Source organism: Cervus canadensis, chromosome 9 (genome assembly GCF_019320065.1).
Source record: "Cervus canadensis isolate Bull #8, Minnesota chromosome 9, ASM1932006v1, whole genome shotgun sequence".
In the NCBI taxonomy this organism is placed as follows: Eukaryota; Metazoa; Chordata; class Mammalia; order Artiodactyla; family Cervidae; genus Cervus; species Cervus canadensis.
The window spans coordinates 25,088,917-25,110,393 of record NC_057394.1 but is presented as its reverse complement, the minus strand read 5'-3'; positions in this window follow the sequence as shown (position 1 = coordinate 25,110,393).

Sequence of the window (21,477 nt, the reverse complement as noted above, 5' to 3'; positions counted from 1 at the left end):
GGTCAGAAAAGATGACTGGAATGATTTCAATTTTTTTGAATTTTCCAAGACCAGATTTATGGCCCAGGATGTGATCTATTCTGGAGAAGGTTCCGTGTGCACTTGAGAAAAAGGTGAAGTTGATTGTTTTGGGGTGAAATGTCCTATAGATATCAATTAGGTCTAGCTGTCCATTGTGTCATTTAAAGTTTGTGTTTCCTTGTTAATTTTCTGTGTAGTTGATCTATCCATAGTTGTGAGTGGGGTATTAAAGTCTCCCACTATTATTGTGTTACTATTAATTTCCTCTTTCATACTTGTTAGTGTTTGCCGTACATATTGCGGTGCTCCTATGTTGGGTGCATATATATTTATAATTGTTATATCTTCTTCTTGGATTGATCCTTTGATCATTATGTAGTGTCCTTCTTTGTCTCTTTTCACAGCTTTTTATTTGAAAGTCTATTTTATCTGATATATTTGCGACTCCTGCTTTCTTTTGGTCTCCGTTTTGCATGAAATATTTTTTTCCAGCCCTTCACTTTTAGTCTGTATGTGTCTCTTGTTTTGAGGTGGGTCTCTTGTAGACAGCATATATAGGGTCTTGTTTTTGTATCCATTCAGCCAATCTTGTCTTTTGGTTGGGGCATTCAACCCATTTACATTTAAGGTAATTATTGATAGGTGTGGTCCCGTTGCCATTTACTTTGTTGTTTTGGGTTCACGTTTATACAACCTTTCTGTATTTCCTGTCTAGAGAAGATCCTTTAGCATTTGTTGAAGAGCTGGTTTGGTGGTGCTGAATTCTCTCAGCTTTTGCTTATCTGTAAAGCTTTTGAATTCTCCTTCATATCTGAATGAGATCCTTGCTGGATACAGTAATCTAGGTTGTAGGTTATTCTCTTTCATTACTTTCAGTACGTCCTGCCATTCCCTTCTGGCCTGGAGGGTTTCTATTGATAGATCAGCTGTTATCCTTATGGGAATCCCTTTGTGTGTTATTTGTTGTTTTCCCCTTGCTGCTTTTAATATTTGTTCTTTGTGTTTGATCTTTGTTAGTTTGATTAATATGTGTCTTGGGGTGTTTCGCCTTGGGTTTATCCTGTTTGGAACTCTCTGGGTTTCTTGGACTTGGGTGGCTATTTCCTTCCCCATTTTAGGGAAGTTTTCAGCTATTATCTCCTCGAGTATTTTCTCATGGCCTTTCTTTTTGTCTTCTTCTTCTGGAACTCCTATGATTCGAATGTTGGGGCGTTTCACATTGTCCCAGAGGTCCCTGAGGTTGTCCTCATTTCTTTTGATCCTTTTTTCTTTTTTCCTCTCTGCTTCATTTATTTCCACCATTTTATCTTCTATCTCACTTATCCTATCTTCTGCCTCAGTTATTCTACTCTTGGTTCCCTCCAAAGTGTTTTTGATCTCATTCATTGCATTATTCATTTTTAATTGACTCTTTTTTATTTCTTCTAGGTCTTTATTAAACATTTCTTGCATCTTTTCAATCTTTGTTTCCAGGCTATTTATCTGTAACTCCATTTTGTTTTCAAGATTTTGGATCATTTTTATTATCATTATTCTAAATTCTTTTTCAGGTAGATTCCCTATCTCCTCCTCTTTTGTTTGACTTGGTGGGCATTTTTCTTGTTCCTTTACCTGTTGGGTATTTCTTTGCCTTTTCATCTTGTTTAGATTGCTGTGTCTGGAGTGGACTTTCTGTATTCTGGAGGTCTGTGGTTCCTTTTTATTGTGGAGGATTTACCCAGTGGGTGGGGTTGGACGTTTGGCTTGTCAAGGTTTCCTGGTTAGGGAAGCTTGCGTCAGTGTACTGGTGCGTGGAACTTGATTTCTTCTCTTTGGAGAGCAATGGAGTGCCCAGTAATGAGTTTTGAGTTGGGTCTATGTGTTAGGTGTGACCTTGGGTAGCCTGTATGTTGACATTCAGGGCTATGTTCCTGTGTTGCTGGAGAATTTGCGTGGTATGTCTTGCTCTAAAACTTATTGGCTCTTGGGTGGTGGTTGGTTCAGTGTAGGTATGGAGGCTTTTGGACGGTCACTTATCACTTAAAGTTCCATGTAGTCAGGAGTTTTCTGGTGTTCTCAGGTTTTGGGCTTAAGTTTCCTGCCTCTGGATTTCAGTTTTATTCTTCCTGTAGTCTCAGGACTTCTCCAACTATACAGCTCTGATAATTAAACTTCTAGGTTAATGGCGAAAAGATTCTCCCCCGTTAGGGACACCCAGAGAGGTTCACAGAGTTACATGAACAGGAGAAAAGGGAGGAGGGAGATAGAGATGAGTAGGAGGAGAAAAAGGGGGACTCAAGAGGAGAGAGACAGATCTACGCAGCTGTCTGTTCCCAGAGTGTTCTCGTATCTCAGACACCTACAAGGATTCACAGAATTGGATGGGGAAGAGAAGGGGAAAAGAGGAAATAGAGGTGTTCTGAGGTAGAAAACAGAGAGTCAAGATTGGGAGGGAATAATCTTCGGTTTTAAGATAGGGCTTCTCTTTTTTTTTTGTAAGGTTATAGTGTAGTGAAGATGAAAATGAAGAGTAGTAGAGGAGTACTAGAGGACTTTAAAAGAAATAAGAGAAAAAGAAAAATAGAAAATAGAAGAGAAAAAGGAAAGAAAAAAAAAAAGAAGAAAAAGGAGAAGAAAAAAAAAGAAAAAGAAAAAAAAAAAATTTTTTTTTCCCCTAATTAAAAAAATCGTAAAAATCTATGAAAATGAAAGTTAAGGAGTAATGGGGGAGTAATAGGGAATTTTAAAGGAAAATAAAAGAGAAAAAATAAAAAAGAAAAATATAAAAAGAAAAAAAAATTTTTTTTTTTTTCCTTACTTAGAAAAAACAGAAAAATAAAAAAAAAAGTAAAAATATGTCTAGGAATTTCTCTGGAGCTGTTGCGGTCAGTGTGGGTTCGGCTCAGTTTCAGATAGCTCCTCGTTCCAGCTTGCACTTCTCGATATCTACAGGGCCCTTCCGGTGAAGTCGGTGTTTTCTTCAGGGATTTTAATCTGTTGCACCAGTCCCTTCTGAAGCGGTTCCCTTTGTTTATTTGGCTTCTGTTTGCCGGTCTCTTCAGAGGCTCATTTCTGCCCTGACACAGGCGGCCGGAGGCGGACTCTTATTCAGGTAGCTAGTTCCGTTGCGCTGCTGGGAGGGGCTGACGCTGAGGGGATGGGCTGGCCCTGCGGGGGCGGGCTGGCGCTGCCGGTAGGTTCATTTTAAAAACAGGAAAATTGAGGTTAAATGAAAGTAAAATGTCAGTGACCTTTCCATAGGAAAAGAAGAACAAGATTAACTTAGTTAAAATCATTGAAAAACAGGTGGACAACTGAGTTAGGAAAATGGTGATCCTAATGAGATCAACACATAGGATTGTTAGATTTACTTAGATAGAGGGATTTGCTGTCAAACGTAGACATTGTAGTCACATAGCTATTTGTCTACTACCCTGTAGAATCTAAATAGTCTTATAAAATTGTGGCATATATACATGATGGAATAGAGAAATTATCTGTCTCCTGGGATTGAAAATAATTCTAAAAGTGCATTTAATATCACCTTGGCTTCCTGGGTGGCTTAGATGGTAAAGCGTCTGGTTGCAATGTGGGAAACCTGGCTTGATTCCCTGGGTCTGGAAGATCCCCTGGAGAAGGAAATGGTTACCCACTCCAGTACTCTTGCCTGGAAAATTCCATAGATGGAGGAGCCTGGTGGGCTACAGTCCATGGGGTAGCAAAGAGTTGGACATGACTGAGTGACTTCACTTTCACTTTGGGACTTGCCTGGTGGCTCAGGCATTATAGAATCTGCCTGCCAAGCAGCAGCAGACACGTGTTCCATCCATGGGTTGGAAAGAACCCCTCGAGAAGGAAATGACTACTCACTCCAGTATTCTTGCCCAGAGAATTCCATAAACAGAGAAGCCTGCGGACTACAATCCTTGGGGTTGCAAAGAGTCGGACATGACTAATATCACTTTAGGTTTCTCATATCAAAAAGAATGCAGTCCCTATATTTTAGAAAAGTTTTACATTACATGTTAAGTACTTTGAGAATTCTCTAGAGTCTATAATTTGAAAAGGGGAAAAATCGCAGAATGAAATCTGGGTACCACTTCAGGATAGGGATGAAGAGACAAATAAGTTAAACATTAACAAGAGGCAAAAGTGATGTACTATGAGATGACATAAGTAGATGAAATTAGCAGCAATATTTCAAGTCAGCTTGGATTAATTTAGGCAGATATTTGATTCCTGACTTTAGACACAAAGCAAAATAAAACAAAAAATAGAATTCTTGTTAGTCACAACTAAAGTTGGCCAATCACAAAAATCTGAGAACATAAGGTTTTCAGGACCTTAAAGTTGTTGAATGGGCTGCTTATTAATAATATGTCATATTTTCAGATATAGAAAACTCAAGTGCTTTTGTACTTCTTAATGAGAGAGCCAATGTGTTTTAAAATCAGCATAGAGACAAATGCAAAATCCATATGAATAGATATAAGTAATAAGGGAAATGATGTCAGATACAGGCCTTCAACAAATAGTCTTCAGTGAACTGTGTTGCGTGTAGTCAGGAAATAAGGAATTTGAGCTTTTCAGTTTGCTTTAGCATTAGACACATTGATCATTGAAACTAGGTATTTAACCATGTCAATGAGTAAAATGTATTTCTGTGTAAATGCAATCAAATAGAAAAAACTTAAACTGCTATGGAATGTATGCTTGTTTTTGCTTCCAGAGCTCTGCTCAGTAGAGTCCTGCAGTTTTTGCCAACAAAGCCATTGTTTAAAGTATGGTGAAACTGAGTAGTAAGTTGTTCTGTGAGTGACAGAGGGAGAGTTTACATATGGCTTCTTTATGGACTGTTGCCTTTTAAAATGAGAGAAACCTGGAAAGAGACAGCAACTAATGAAGATGTGCATTTAAGAAATAGGTATGTTTATTCTTATTCAGTTATGATTATATTTACTCATAACCGAATGATGAAGAGACCAGGTTTAAATGATTCTGATTAAAACTGTGAACTTAAAATGCTATTATAAAGTGATGCTGTATTTAAATGAAGTTTGCATTCACACATAATAAATGTAAATCAGCTCTTTGAATATATAGGATTTTTTGAGGTCTCTCATTTTCTCTTTTTAGCATACTAGTGTATGATTATAATCTTTCTTTATTGTCAAGAAAACCTTGACAATCATTAAAGGTCCTTACACCTAAAATTTACTGAGAATCAGTAATCTTAGATTAGGTTATGTTTTTTGTAATATAGAAATGAATGACAAGAGTTAATATCATAGTAGATTAAAAAAAACTTGTAAAGAGAATTTTCAGTCATAGACATATCTGAGTCCACATTACTTTGGGTTTTATTCTGGTTAATTGCATCAGCAATTACCCTCACATGTTGAATTTTCTTTTTAAAAACTGTTCACAGAAAAGTACATATATATAAAGGGAAATCAATAATATTATCAGTGCCCATGTACCCATCACTAATTTCAACAACCTTTAATTCATGTTCAACTTTATTTCATCTGTATAGCCACCACCACATCCTTACCTTATGTATTGCTGGATGGCTTTCAGGTTGATCCCAAATATCATATGACTTACTATGCTTATGTTTTATAATACATTTTAACTGGTTAAGTTGCAATCAAAAATATAGTTGATGTCTCATATGTTATAATCTGTTAATAAGTATAAGTTATTTTTTAAAAGATTGAGGATTCAATCTTTATCTTTCCTCATTGTCTTTGTAGTTTATTTGTTGAAGAAACGAGCCCTTTTTCCTTGTAGAGTTTTTCAGAGTCTACATTTTGCTGATTGCATTTATGTTAATGTAATTTTATCCTCTTTATTTTCTATAAATTGTTAGTAATTCTAAGAATTTGCTTTAAATATAGCTGCAAGAATATTTCACAGGTAAAGCTGGGTATTCTCATAAAGAAAGTGCTAGCCTCTGTCTCCATTTTCTTGATGTTTCTAGTTTCTAACATTAATCACCTGAATCAGTTTATTTGCAGTGTCTAATTTATGATATTCTAATTCTCTTCTTTAATATTTGGTGTTCCTTTATAAAAAGTTTCCTTCATTGTGTATAATTTAGTTACCTTGTGAAAAAATGCAAGTTAAATACTTAATTTTCCCCTATAAGATGGTTAGTTTTCAGAATTTGATACTATATTGAATAGATTACTTAAAAATTGATCAATGTGTTGTTGTCTCTCTGCATCATTATTGAATTCATTGATTTTAACACATGTGATGTGTTGCAGTTTTTTGTGGCTGTTGTCGTCAATTACCCTTTGGTCATTAGGAGTTGAATTGCTGCCTGAGTCCTGCTGACAAAAGCGCGCATAGTGGCAGCTGCTTTTTCTAGTATTAAGAGGTCTGGTAGACTCATTTGATATGTGTGCTGCTCTCGAAAAGGAGTCCAACATAATTTCCGTTAGTGTTGGCTGCTTTGAGGAAGAAACATTAATTAGAAAACCAGATTTGGTGGCTATTGACAGATGAAAGTACAGAACTTCCTAGTTAGTACCTCGTGGCAATTTTGGGGGTTTCTACCTCATCAGAGCATCAGAAGTCACTTTGTCTTTCTGAATTTTCCTCCTGTACATGGATGATAACATCCAGCTCTTCTGCTTTTTATAATTTGGCCAAATTTACAATTGTGAGGGTGGTTGGAGTACATTTTTAGCTAATTTTGATACAGATATTATCTTTGGGATTTTTGTTTTACTAACATAGTTGCCATGATGTTCAGAGGAAGGGAACTTGGAAATATGAAACTGATATCTGCGTTACTTCCTTGCACTCCCTTTATTCTTAGTGAGAATCAAAAAGGTTAAAAAAAGGGAATTTGAGCTAGAATATATTAATATCTACTGTTTTTCTTAAAAATCACATAATATAAATTGAGTACATTTGAGGAAAATAAAGCAGATTTCAAGTTCTGGTTATAATGAGGTAACCATACTTGACCTTGCTCTCTGACTGAACACAACCAAAAATCCTGAAGAAATACATGCAGCAGCTATCTGGGAACTCTGAGAACTAAATTGCAGTAGGCATGTTGGGAAGAAAGCAGAAACTCAGACAATGAATGACCCCTGGTGAATTACAGGAGCCTTATTTTTCCTTTCCCATGTCTTCTAGCCTAGACACAACGGCAATAAAGATCCGTAAGCTTCACACTGAGCACAGACAGAGGTCTTCAAATGAAATACTTTTTTTTGTTTTTCTGGTTCAAGAAGTATAAAAGAAGACTGCTATGAAACTTTTAAAGTGGGCAAAATCCCTTAGCTTTTTTTTTTTTTTTAAGTCTCAATCTTATGCCTTCAAGATCCATTTTTGAACTTGAAATCCAGTGGCAGGAAGAGTGAAACAGTATATGTTTCTAGCATCTAAAACGATAAGAGGAAGAAATCTTTTTTTTATCTTTCCAAAGGCATTGAACCACAAAGAGGATAGGGCTATTTCCTATTGCTATTTATTTATTTTCTTGTCATTTATTCCTAAAGACAAATAGTCATGGGGAATGTGCAGCACATAGGGATATTAAACTTCAGCTTTCTATAGAGAACTGTGAAGAGCTGCTGTTAGGAAAGCACTGAGGAGAGAACAGAGGAAGGGATTGTTGAGAATGGGATGGCATAAAAACCTGTGTAAATGCATGGGTTCACTCCTAATTTGCACATTTTAGAACCTAATTTTTTAACCACCATATCCAACTATTTGAGGAATGAACTGACATTTAGACTGGCTCCTGGATGGAGCACATGCAGGACAGGTTGAAATAGCACCGAAAGGTCATTCAGTTGAACTGACACTAGAACCAAAGTGCACAGAAAGTGGGTTGGAACATGCAGTGTAAAATTTTAAAGGATTGATTTTCTGCTAAAACAAGAAAATAAAATTAATAACAAAAAATAAAGCCACTCTCTTCTCTCCAGGATTTAAATAAGATCCATGTTCTGATAATAATTGAAAATGTCCAATTTATGATCTGACATTGCAAAACAGACAGAAACAAAGTCTAACACATTCTCTAGGGAAAGATAATCAACAGATGCTAAACCAAAATGAACAAGATGTTGAAATTATAAAAGAATATTAAGATGAATTATAATATGCAAAGAGGTAAAGCAAAACACTCCTAGAATAATGCAGAGATGGAAATTCTCAGGAGGAAAATAGAATATATAATATACTGCCAAATGGAAATTTTAGAAATGAAAAATACAACAACTAAGATAAAAATTTCTGTTGATGGGCTTAATAGAAAATTAGAGATTACTACATAAGCATGAGATAAGATGATAGAAAATACCCGGTTTGGAAAAGAGGCAAAAGTATAGAAAAGGAATGAATGGAGACTGAAGGGTTCTTGCAGCAAAATAAATGACAACATATCTGACATTCTTGTCTTTGGATTTCAAGAACCTGAGAATGGATATTATGCAGACAAAAGGAATTTTGAAGACTGAATATGTGAAATCTGTGGGAACATAGAGAATATATTTTTTTGTTTGTTTGTTTCTACATAGTTAAAGTTTCTGATCAAATAAAACTGGAACGTGGGTTAAAGAAAAGTTCTTGGAAGATAAGTAATGCTGATTGAATAGGTATTTCCATATCTGTATCTTTAATTTCAAAGGGGGATACAACCTAGAATAAAGATGTATACAGTGTTAGGCTTTCAGTCTTGTTGGACTCTTTGCAACCCCATGTACCGTAGCCCACCAGTCTCCTCTGTCCATGGAATTCTCCAGGCAAGAATACTGGAGTGGGTAGCCATTCCCTTCTCCAGGGGCATCTTCCAGATCCAGGTATCAAACCTGGATCTCGTGCATTGCAGGCAGATTCTTTACCATCTGAGCCACCGGGGAAGCCCCAATCTTTTATATTCCAAAGAATTTTATTACATTAGGGATATAAGGTTTCTTTTTCTCAGGGGGATAGGAGAGAAACTTAATAGTAGTTTTTATATAAGCACCTATATTCATAAATTTGGGGTTCCTTTAGTATAATGATAGTCACTCAGTAGCATCCGACCCTTTGCGACCCCATGGACTGGGGCCTGTGGGGCTCCTCTGTCCTTGGGATTTTCCAGCCAAGAATACTGGAGTGAATTGCCATTCCCTTCTCCAGAGGATTTCTGTACCCAGGGATTGAACTAGGGTCTCCTGCATTGCAGGCGGATTCTTTACTGTCTGATCTACAGGGAAGTCCCTTGCTATAGTACAAAATATCAAACTCAAGAAAAAATAACTCAAATAAACTTATTAAACTATCTAGGTGAAATGAGCTCGTTAAAACTTTCATAATAAACTCCAGTTCAGGTAGTTTCACGGACAAATTCTGTTAATTGATTAAACAATAAATATTGACAATTATTTAAATTTTCTTCCAAAAAATAGGAAAACCTAATTCTATACTTATTTTTGAGACAACATTACCTTGAGGCTAAAACCACCATTTTCATATTTTAGAGTTTAAAATTCAGTACATTCTATTATGTACATAATTACGAAAAACATGTCAACTGATGCATTAAAAAATTTTGAAAAATTAATCTTCCATTCTTGACTTTAAAATCAAGTCAGCTTTCAGAGAAGTGAACTTTGTTAACCTAATGAGATCATCCAAAACACTCCTGGAGCTATCGTTTAGAAATCCCTCATTGCTTATCAGAAACTCAAATAAGTAAACCTTAACAGATAAAGGCTATATCTTAAGGTAAAGTGGAGTCATTATGGTGACCAAAAGTGGATGTATCTCCTGCTTTATTATTTCTGTATTGACTTTGTTTTGCTGTTGTTGAAAAAAGTATGTACTCAGATTTCAGAATTTGTTGTCTTGCATTTTGAATCATAAGTTGAAAAGCCATTCCCAGAGTGAACTAAGCTTAAATTTTTTTCCCCATGGTTTTATGTTTTTATATTTATCTCTTATCAAATTGGAATTCCTTCTTCTATCAACAAGAATATGAATTCATCTCTTTTTAAAACCTAGTTATTTAAAAATTTGTATTTGCCTAGTGGATTGAGATATTATCTTTATCATATACTAAATTTACACATGCACTTAAATTTATTTCTGCTCCCCTACCCCATTTTTCTAAAACCAGGATCATAATGTTATAGAGCTTTTTAAAGACTATTTTAATGTTCAAATGTCAACAGTACATGGACCATGAATTTCTAGACGTTCAAACTAGTTTTCGAAAAGGCAGAGAGACCAGAGATCAAATTACCAACATCTGATGGATTGTCGAAGAAGCAAGAGAGTTCCAGAAATACATCTATTTCTGCTTTATTGACTATGCCAAAGCCTTTGACTGTGTGGATCACAATAAACTGTGGAAAATATTTGAAGAGATGGGAATACCAGACCACCTGACTGGCCTCTTGAGAAATCTGTATGCAGGTCAGAAAGCAAAACAGTTAGAACTGGAACCAGCAGACTGGTTCCAAATAGGAAAAGGAGAACATCAAGGCTATATATTGTCACCCTGCTTATTTAACTTATATGCACAGTATATCATGAGAAACGCTGGGCTGGAAGAAGCACAAGCTGGAATCAAGATTGCTGGGGGAAATATCAATAACCTCAGATACGCAGACGATACTATCCTTATGGCAAAAAGTGAAGAAGAACTAAAGAATCTCTTGATGAAAGTGAAAGAGGAGAGTGAAAAAGTTGGCTTAAAGCTCAACATTCAGAAAACTAAGATCATGGCATCCAGTCCCATCACTTCATGGCAAATAGATGGAGAAACAGTGGAAGCAGTGAGACAATTTTCTTGGGCTCAAAAATCAGTGCAGAAGGTGACTGCAGCCATGAAATTTAAAAGACGCTTGCTCCTTGGAAGAAAAGCTACGGCCAAAACAGAGAGCATATTATAAAGCAGGGACATTACTTTGCCGACAAAGGTCCATCTAGTAAAAGCTATGGTTTTTCCAGTAGTCTTGTATGGATGTGAGAGTTGGACCATAAAGAAAGCTGAGCATCGAAGAACTGATGCTTGTGAACTGTGGTGTTGGAGAAGACTCTTGAGAGTCCCTTGGACTGCAAAGAGGTCAAACCAGTCCATCCTAAAGGAAATGAGTCCTGAATATTCATTAGAAGGACTGATGCTGAAGCTGAAACTCCAATACTTTGGCCCCCTGATGCAAAGAACTGACTCATTGGAAAATACCCTGATGCTGGGAAAGACTGAAGGTGGGAGGAGAAGGGGATGACAGAGGATGAGATAGGTGAATGACCTCACCAGCTCAATGGACATGAGGTTGAGCAAACTCCAGGAGCTGGTGATGGACAGGGAAGTGTAACGTGCTGCAGTCCATGGAGTTGCAGAGTTGGACATGACTGAGTGACTAAACTGATACTGACACATACAGGTTTTACACAGTTTCTTGGTAAATCCAGATTATTTGTTTACTACCATTGTACACATTATTTTTACATTAATCCTTCTCAATATATTTATTAGATATATGAGGTGTTTTTTGTTACATTTATATTCTATTAAACTTATTTTTTTCAATGTTTCTATTAGTTTTATCATTGATTCCCTTGGAATTTTCAGGTTACCAGTCTGATCATTCGGAAGTAGATAAAATTTGACATTCTCCATTTCATGTGATTCAGATTAGCTTCTTTTTATTGCATTGTCCAATGTCTTCTGTGCAATGTTGAGAGATAGTATAGATGGCCGATCTTTACCTTGTTTCTGATCTAGAAGATCTTCTAGTCTTCTACTGTTTCTTCATTTAATGAGATGATGATTTCAGGTCTAAAAATCAGCTTTATGTGCAAGTGCCCATGTGTAATAATTTTAAGAAAATATTTGTAAATTTCTGTTTTCCAGTGTGCATATATTAGAAATGAATGCTGAATGTTTTCAAACCTTTTCAGCATCTGTGGAAATAAGTGTATGACTTTTATCTCCATATTTATTCATGTGTTGTAAGATTTTAATAGATTTTTAAAATTGAAATAATCATAACTTTTTGGAGTAAATCATACCCATAGTGTACTATTTTCTTAATGTGTTGTATATAGCTTTTTGACGTTTATTATTTCTGTATTAGATATTAAGTGATTTTGGTATGTTTTTCATTTGTACTGTGTTTATCGTGTTTTGACATCGATGTTATGCTTGCTTTATGAAAAGTGGGGAGTTTGCTTTAACTTCTACTGCTCTGGAGTAATTAATAATGCAGTTGAAGTATCTGACATTAAACATTTGGTCGAAATTTGCTGAGAAACTTTCTGTGCCGTGTGCTTCCTTTGAGTGTAATTCTTTAATAAGCTTGTGTTCAAAGGAAAGTTGTCTATTAGACTGTCCATCTCTGTTTCTTTTTTTAGCTTTTTTAATAAGGTCTTTCTATGTTTAGAGATGATGGAAAATTGGGTACACTGTGTGGTTAGGTGGCTTGTCTCTGATAGGGATGGATAAAATCTTGACTTTTTTTTCACAGTAACTGAGAGATTGTCAGTTCCCATACCTGTCCACAGTTAAATTGGTGAAAAGTTTCTTTCTGTTCTTCCAAAAATATTGATTCAGACTAGAATGTGTGATAAAAGGAGATATCAATAATTTTGGTATGTGATCTTTTGAAATATTTGGTTTGTTATCTTTTGATATTCTTTATACTTGCCTTATTGAAGATGAAAAATATATTTCATTTTCATACAGGATAATTTATAGCTCCTGTTTCCATATATGATCTGTGCAGCCCCTTCTCCACCACATATCTGGCACATGGGTCTTTCTCTTGTCTACCTGGTGCTTCTCTGCATATTTGCCTGTCTCAGGAGTGAGCACAACTTTCCAGATCTGCAGGTGTACCAGTTACCTATTTCTTTGTAACAAATTATCTTCCAACTTAGCAATTTATAGCAGCAAATATTTTTATCTCAGTCTTCTATGGGTCAGGAATCCACGTGCAACTTAACTGAGTGGTTTTTCCTCCTTGTTTCTCATCAGGTAATAGTCAAAGTAAATCAGTCAAATAGTAGTCATTTAAAGACTGAGGCCAGAGTTTCACTTTTAAACTCATTCACCCAGGGCTTCCCTGGTGGCTCAGTGGTAAAGAATCCGCCTGCAATGCAGGAGACCCCAGTTTGATCTCTGGAATGGGAAGATCCTCTGGAGAAGGAAATGGCAACTCACTCCGGTATTCTTGTGCCTGGGAGGTCGCATGGACAGAAGAGCCGGAGGGTCTACAGTCTATGGGGTCCTGGGCATGACTTAGTGACTGAGCCTGCATGCGTACCTTAAAAAAAACATAAAGACTTAGGCTAAAGTTTCACTTCGAAGCTCACTTACGTAGTTGCTGGTGGTTTTCAGTTCGTGCTCTGTTGGGCTGACAACCTCAGTTCCTCACTCTCCATAGAGCTGTTCATAACATGGCATCTTTCTTACTCTATGAAAAAGACACACACACATGTAGTACCTAAGATGAAAGCCAAAGCCTATTTATAACCTACTATTAAGATATCTGAGAACCTCTAGCATGTTTTATTTTTAGGAATAATCCAGTAAGTACAGCCCATACTCAAGGAACTTTACTGAATACCACGGGGTGGTAATCATTTAAGGCTCTCTCAGAGCCCACGTTTGCCTAGAGGGCAAGCTTCTGAGACTTTGTATCACTACCTCCTAGCTCTCTTCATGGTAATAGTCTACTTTTTTTTGGTTGCCAGGTTAAAAATTAATTTCTTTAAATTATGGTTTCTTTCTTCTTTTTTTCCTATAGGTGTATTAATCATTGGTTTTCTTTATATGATTAGCCATTGTGGAAGAAAAAAGATTTGCTAATATATCCTATCTGCCAAAATAGCTAAGAAATATCTCAAAATATCATTGATATAAAGCTGTCTCCAACTATTGTAATATGCTTGGCAAGATAGTGAGATCTACAGGTCTGGGTCTGTTTTATCAGCACTGAACCATTAGACAGGTATATCATGAAAAAAAATGATATATTGGGTTAAACTAATCACTGTCAGTTCTCAAGTTACTCCCAACTTTAAGTCCCTATGATTCCACTCCTGAAAGTTTGCACTATCATCTTGTATAGAATTCCTGTGAGTCAAGAAAGTCATTGGTGACACCCACTTTAATATTTAGGTGTCAAACATCTGGCAACTGTTATATAGCTTTGTCTGTCAAGACCATTTTCTAGGTGATCTGAGACAGCTGCCTGATTGAGTGTCTGCCCTCTATTTTATTAACTTCACTCTTTCAGAACCACTTTCAATGACAAACCGTGTCCTGTCATTTTCAACCTTCTCTATGCCATTGTAGCTGAGATCTCCTGAATATCTACATGAAGATTTGTTTCTGCCAACCTAGACATATTTTCCAGATGAGACAAGAGTCTTGAACTGAAGTCCCTGAAGCGGTCATCCCAGCTTTGCTAAATGCAGATCAATACCTGTGGTGTCACAGAAAAAAGGATTGTGAAATAATAAAACAGTTGGCACAAACATGTAGTATAAAACAAGATAAATATCTAATATCTGAGTTTTTAAAGCACTCTTACGCATTAAAAATTTTGTTTATAAAACATAATACTGCTATTCAATTACGTAGGCTTCTTATTTATACAAATAAAGGAAAACAAAGATGAGAAGGAAAATGGCTGGTTCAGTTTTCCTTCTGATTCACTAAGCTGTTCTTTTTGTTCACTTTGCTGGTTTACATCTCATCTCTCTGATCTCTAAACTTTAAGAGATTAGTTTCACTGTTTACCTTTTCTCTGCACATACTTGCTTTGTGATTTCATTTGTACTATGATTCAAACACCATATGTAGACTACTGAAGCCTAAAATAGCACCTCTAGACTAGACCTTTCTATTGATCTGCAGATTTACAAAATAAACTGATATTCACTGTCTCTATTGGAATATCTGATAGAGAATTTAAAATTCTCCATCTGACCTAAAGTCATGTTATCATGTGTTTTAACCACCTTTTCTTGCAGCTCATAACCAATCTGTCAGCATATCTATTTAAACTAACTCTATGATATATGTAAAATTCAGCCATCTTATCACCTCCTCTTCTGCCAACTCACTTCAAAATAGTTTCTACTTCTGTGAGAAAATATCACTGGAAATTTGATACAGATTGCACTGTACCAGCATATTGCTTTGAGTAGTATAGGCATTTAAATAATAATTTTTCTAATTGGTGAACATGAGATTTCTTCCCATTCATGTCATTTTCAATTTCTTTCATCAATTTTTCCTCTTACCCAGACAATTGCCCTGATGTGGGAATCAGACCCCTGCTTCAGACCCCCCCGCCCCACCCCAACGGCATGTCCAGCTCTACTAACACTCCTGTTTTTCCCCTAGTTCCTTCATCCCACCAAGTTTTGCATGTTTTTATATATTCTTTTCTAGTGGTCAGGTACTCCTGTCTGCTCTCAACTGGTGGTCTGCAAGCACTTCTGTGTCTGAAGGTGTATTCCTGATGTATCCGTGGGTGGGATGTACTCCATGTCCACCTACTCCTCCACCATCTTGTTCCTCCCCCTTTCGTCATGTTTTTTTTTTTTTTTTCTGTATATAGATACTTCATTATCTTGGTTAACTTTATTCTGAATATTTTTAATGCTATTGCAAATAGGATTGTTTTCTTTGATAGTTTATTGTTAGTTAATAGAAAAGCAGCTGATTTTTATGTGTTGATTTTTATAACCTGTAGTTTTAATGAGTCTTTTATTAGTACCAATTTGTGTGTGTGTGTGTGTGTGTGTGGAGTCTTAGGGTTTTCTAAGTAGGAAGTCAAGAAACATCTGGAGTAACAGGCAAATTTGGCCTTGGAGCACGGAATGAAGCAGGGCAAAGGCTAATAGAGTTTTGCCAAGAGAATGCACTGGTCATAGCAAACACCCTCTTCCAACAAAACAAGAGAGGACTCTACACATGGACATCACCAGATGGTCAACACTGAAATCAGATTGATTATATTCTTTGCAGCCAAAGATGGAGAAGCTCTATACAGTCAGCAAAAACATGACTGGGAGCTGACTGTGGCTCAGATCATGAACTCCTTATTGCCAAATTCAGACTTAAACTGAAGAAAGTAGGGATAACCACTAGACCATTCAGGTATGGCCTAAATCAAATCCCTTATGACTATACAGTGGAAGTGAGAAATAGATTTAAGGGACTAGATCTGATAGACAGCCTGATGAACTATGGACGGAGGTTTATGACATTGTACAGGAGACAGGGATCAAGACAATCCCCATGGAAAAGAAATGCAAAAAGGCAAAATGGTTGTCTGAGGAGGCCATACAAATAGCTGTGAAATGAAAAGAAGCAAAAAGCAAAGGAAAAAGGAAAGATATTCACATTTGAAGAGTTCCAAAGAATAGCCAGTAGAGAGAAGAAAGCCTTCCTCAGCGATCAATGCAAAGAAATAGAGGAAAACAATAGAATCGGAAAGACTAGAGATGTCTTCAAGAAAATTAGAGTAAACAAGGGAACATTTCATGCAAAAATGGGCTCAATAAAGGACAGAAATGGTATAGACCTAACAGAAGCAGAAGATGTTAAGAAGAGGTAGCAAGAATACACAGAAGAACTATACAAAAATGATCTTCATGACCAGGATAATCACAATGGTGTGATCACTCACCTAGAGCCAGACATCCTGGAATGTGAAGTCAAGTGGGCCTTAGAAAGCATCACTATGAACAAAGCTAGTGGAGGTGATGGAATTCCAGTTGAGCTATTTCAAATCCTGAAAGATGATGCTGTGAAAGTGCTGCACTCAATATGCCAGCAAATTTGGAAAACTCAGCAGTGGCCACAGGAATGGAAAAGGTCAGTTTTCATTCCAGTCCCTAAGAAAGGCAATCCCAAAAAATGCTGAAACTACTGCACAATTGCACTCATCTCACACGCTAGTAAGGTAATGCTCAAAATTCTCCAAGCCAGGCTTCAGCAATACGTGAACCGAGAACTTCCCAGATGTTCAAGCTGGTTTTAGAAAAGGCAGAGGAACCAGAGATCAAATTGGCAATATCCGCTGGTTCATCAAAAAAGCAAGAGATTTCCAGAAATACATCTATTTCTGCTTTATTAACTACACCAAAGCCTTCGACTGTGTGGATCACAATAAACTGTGGAAAATTCTTAAGGAGATGGGAATACCAGACCTCCTGACCTGCCTCTTGAGAAACCTGTATGCAGGTCAGGAAGCAACAGTTGGAACTGGACATGGAACAACAGACTGGTTCCAAATAGGAAAAGGAGTATGTCAAGGCTGTATATTGTCACCCTGCTTATTTAACTTATATGCAGAGTACATCATGAGAAACACTGGGCTGGAGGAAGCACAAGCTGGAATCAAGATTGCCTGGAGAAATATCAGTAATCTCAGATATGCAGATGACATCACCTTTATGGCAGAAAGTGAAGAGGAACTAAAAAGCCTCTTGATGAAAGTGAAAGAGGAGAGTGAAAATGTTGGCTTAATGCTCAACATTCAGAAAATTAAGATCATGGCATCTGGTCCCATCACCTCATGGGAAATAGATGGGGAGATAGTGGAAAGAGTGTCAGACTTTATTTTTTTGGGCTCCAAAGTCACTGCAGATGGTGACTGCAGCCAAGAAATTAAAAGACGCATACTCCTTGGAAGGAAACTTATGACCAACCTAGATAGCATATTAAAAAGCAGAGACATTACTTTGCTAACAAAGGTCTGTCTGGTCAAGGCTATGGTTTTTCCAGTGGTCATGTATGGATGTGAGAGTTGGACTGTGAAGAAAGCTGAGCACAGAAGAATTGATGCTTTTGAAGTGTGGTGTTGGAGAAGACTCTTGAGAGTCCCTCGGACTGCAAGGAGATCCAACCAGTCCATCCTAAAGGAGATCAGTCCTGGGTGTTCATTGGAAGGACTGATGCTGAAGCTGAAGCTCCAGTACTTTGGCCACCTCATGTGAAAAGTTGACTTGTTGGAGAAGACCCTGATGCTGGGAGGGATTGGGGGCAGGAGGAGAAGGGGACGACAGAGGATGAGATGGTTGGATAGCATCACTGACTCGATGGGCATGAGTTTGAGTAAACTCCAGGAGTTTGTGACGGACAGGGAGGCCTGGCGTGCTGCGATTCATGGGGTCGCAAAGAGTCAGACACGACTGAGCGACTGAACTGAACTGAACTGAGGGTTTTCTATAGATGTCATCTGCAAACAGAGTCTACTTTACTTCTTTTTTATTCCAGATGCCTTTTTCGTATTTAATTGCTCAGGCTAGGACTTCAGAACTTTGTTCCATACAAGTGGTGAGATTGGGCATTCTTGGTTTATCCCTTACCTCACAGGTAAAGCTTTTACGTTTTTACTGTTGAGTATGATGTTAGCTGAAGGATTTTCATATATGGCCTTTATTATGTTGAGATGTATTGCTTCAATGTTTTATTTGTTGAAAGTTGTTTTCATTGCATTGGTTTTCAAGTATGTAACATAATGATTTGATATTTTATATTATGAAATTTTCAAACGGATAAAACCAGTGATTATCTGTCACCAAATGAAGTTGTTTCAATGTCATTGACTATCTTTGCTATTTTTACATTACATCCTTATGACTGACTTTACAGCCGGAAGCTTTTATAGAAGACTTTACTTTTTAGAGCAACATTGCTGCTCCTGCTAAGTCACTTCAGTCGTGTCTGACTCTGTGCAGCACCATGGACGGCAGCCCACCAGGCTCCCCCGTCCCTGGGATTCTCCAGGCAAGAACACTGGAGTAGGTTGCCATTTCCTTCTCCAATGCATGAAAGTGAAAAGTGAAAGTGAAGCCGCTCAGTTGTGTCCGACTCTTAGCGACCCCATGGACTGCAGCCTATCAGGCTCCCTGTCCATGGGATTTTCCAGGCAAGAGTACTGGAGTGGGTTGCCATTGCTTTCTCTGAGAGCAATGTTAGGTTTAAGCAAAGTTGAGAGGAAGGTCCAGAGATTTCATATAAATCCCCTGTCCTCACACATGCCTAGATCCCCCCCATTCTCAGCATCACACACTTGAGTAAAGCTTGTGTTAAAATTGATGACTCTACATTGAAACATCACCTTCACCCAAAGTTCATAGTTTATATTAGGGTTCAATCTGTGTTACACATTTTATGAGATTGGTCATATGTATATCAGGTGTACATCATTATCTCATCCCGAAAATTTTCAAAGCCCTGAAACTCACTCAAATCTACCTATTCCTCCTCCTTACCCCTCCTGCCCATATTGAGGGTTTTTTTGTCATGTATAGATGTCAAATTTTGTTAAATGCATTTCTGCATATATTCAGATGATTGAGATTTTTCATCTTTCATTGTGTTAATATTATATATCATATTTATTGTTCCTAAGAATGTCTCCATTTCTTCTAGATGGTGAATTTAGCATTTAATTGTTTTGTTTTTCAGTTTTGCAAGGATCTTTATTACGTTTGACTTAAAACAATTCTCTACACTGATTACAGATTGGCTATAACACACATTCCCTGAAATTACCTTGTCGACATGATGACCAAGTGGGTAGCACTCTTAACAAACATTTTTTAAGCTATAATTGACATATATCATATGAGTTTTAGGTGTACAGTGTTTTTATTTAATACACTTATATTGCATAGTGATTGCCATCTTACAGTTAGCTAGCACCTCCACCACATCATATAATTACTTTTCCATTCTGAGACTTGTTTTTAAAACATAGCCATTATATTACTGTAAACTACCTTTTTCAGATTGTGTTAGGCACTAGGGGTGAAGAACCTGCCTGCTATTGCAGGAGACACAAGACATGTGGGTTTGGTCCCTGGATCAGGAAGATCCCATGGAGGAGGGCATGGCAACCCACTCTAGTATTCTTGCCTGGAGAATCCCATAGACAGAGCAGCCTGGTGAGATACAGTCCATAGGGTCACAAAGAATCAGACATGACTGAAGTGGCTTGGCTTGCATTAGCTCCATCTCAAATTTTGATATGTTACATTTCATTTGTCTCAAGGGATTTTTTTATTTCCCTTTTTATTTCTTCTTTAATTCATTGATCATGCAGGAATATGTTGTTTAATTTCTACATATGTGAGTTTTTCATTTTTTCTTATTGGTTTCTAGTTTCACTCTGTTGTGCTCATAAAAGATACTGGATGTGATTCACTTACCTTAAATTTACCAAAACTTATTTTGTTGCTCCCCAAAATGATCTATCCTAGAGAATATTTTAAATACTCTTAAACATGTGTGTTCAGCTGCTGTTGGATGGAATGTTCTATATAAATCTTTTAGGTCCTTTGGTATATAATGCTGTTAAAATGTACTGTTTTTGTTTTTGTTTTTTTTTCTGTCTGAAAAGTATCTCCATTTCTTAAAGTGGTCTATTGTGGTTTCATACTATTTTGTTTCTATCTATTTCTTCCTTTACTCTTGTTGCTCAGACACAACTGAGGGACTTCACTCACTCACTCATTTCTTCCTTTACTCTTATTGCTATTTACTTTCTATATCTGGGTGCTGTGCTGTTGGATGTTTATATATATGCTGCTGCTGCTGCTAAGTCACCTCAGTCGTGTCCAGCTCTGTGCGACCCTATGGACAGCAGCCCACCAGGCTCCTCTGTCCACGGGATTCTCTAGGCAAGAATACGGGAGTGGTTTGCCATTTCCTTCTCCAATTTATATATATAGGTACCTTTTAAAACTCCTCTTGATTTGTCCCCTTTATCATTATTTCATGACCTTTGTTGTGACAGTTTTTGAAAGAATATCTGTTTTGTCTGATAAAAGTATAAAAGTAAAAATGTATAAAAGCCACTCCTACTCTTTTGGTTACTGTTTAATTAGAATATCTTTTTCCATCACTTTACTTCCAGGTGGTATATGTCCTTAATACCTCCTGATTATATATTTCCTTAAAGCTAAATTGACAGTCTCCTGGGGAACATATAGTTGAATCCATTCAAACACCCAGTTGTAGAATGTAATCCAGTTGCTTTTAAAGTAATTACTAATAGGTAAGGATGCAAGGGATTGGGGGCAGGAGGAGAAGGGGACGACAGAGGATGAGATGACTGGATGGCATCACTGACTCGATGGACATGAGTTTGAGCACACTCCGGGGGTTGGTGATGGACAGGGAGGCCTGGCGAGCTGCGATTCATGGGGTCACAGAGTCAGATACGCTGAGCGACTGAACTGAACTGAAGGATGCACCATCACCGTGTTGTTCACTGTTTCTGACTATTCGGTAGTTTCTTTTTTTTTCCCACCCTTTCTAGTGCTCTGTGTTTATAATTTGATGAGTTTTTGGAGTGCTGTGCTGTGATTCCTCTTTTATCTTTTTGTTTTATGAGTACCATGAGTTTTATATATAACATCTTATTCTTACAACAGCCTGTTTTAGGCTAATACAATTTCACTTTGACCATGTGCAGAAACCCCGCAATT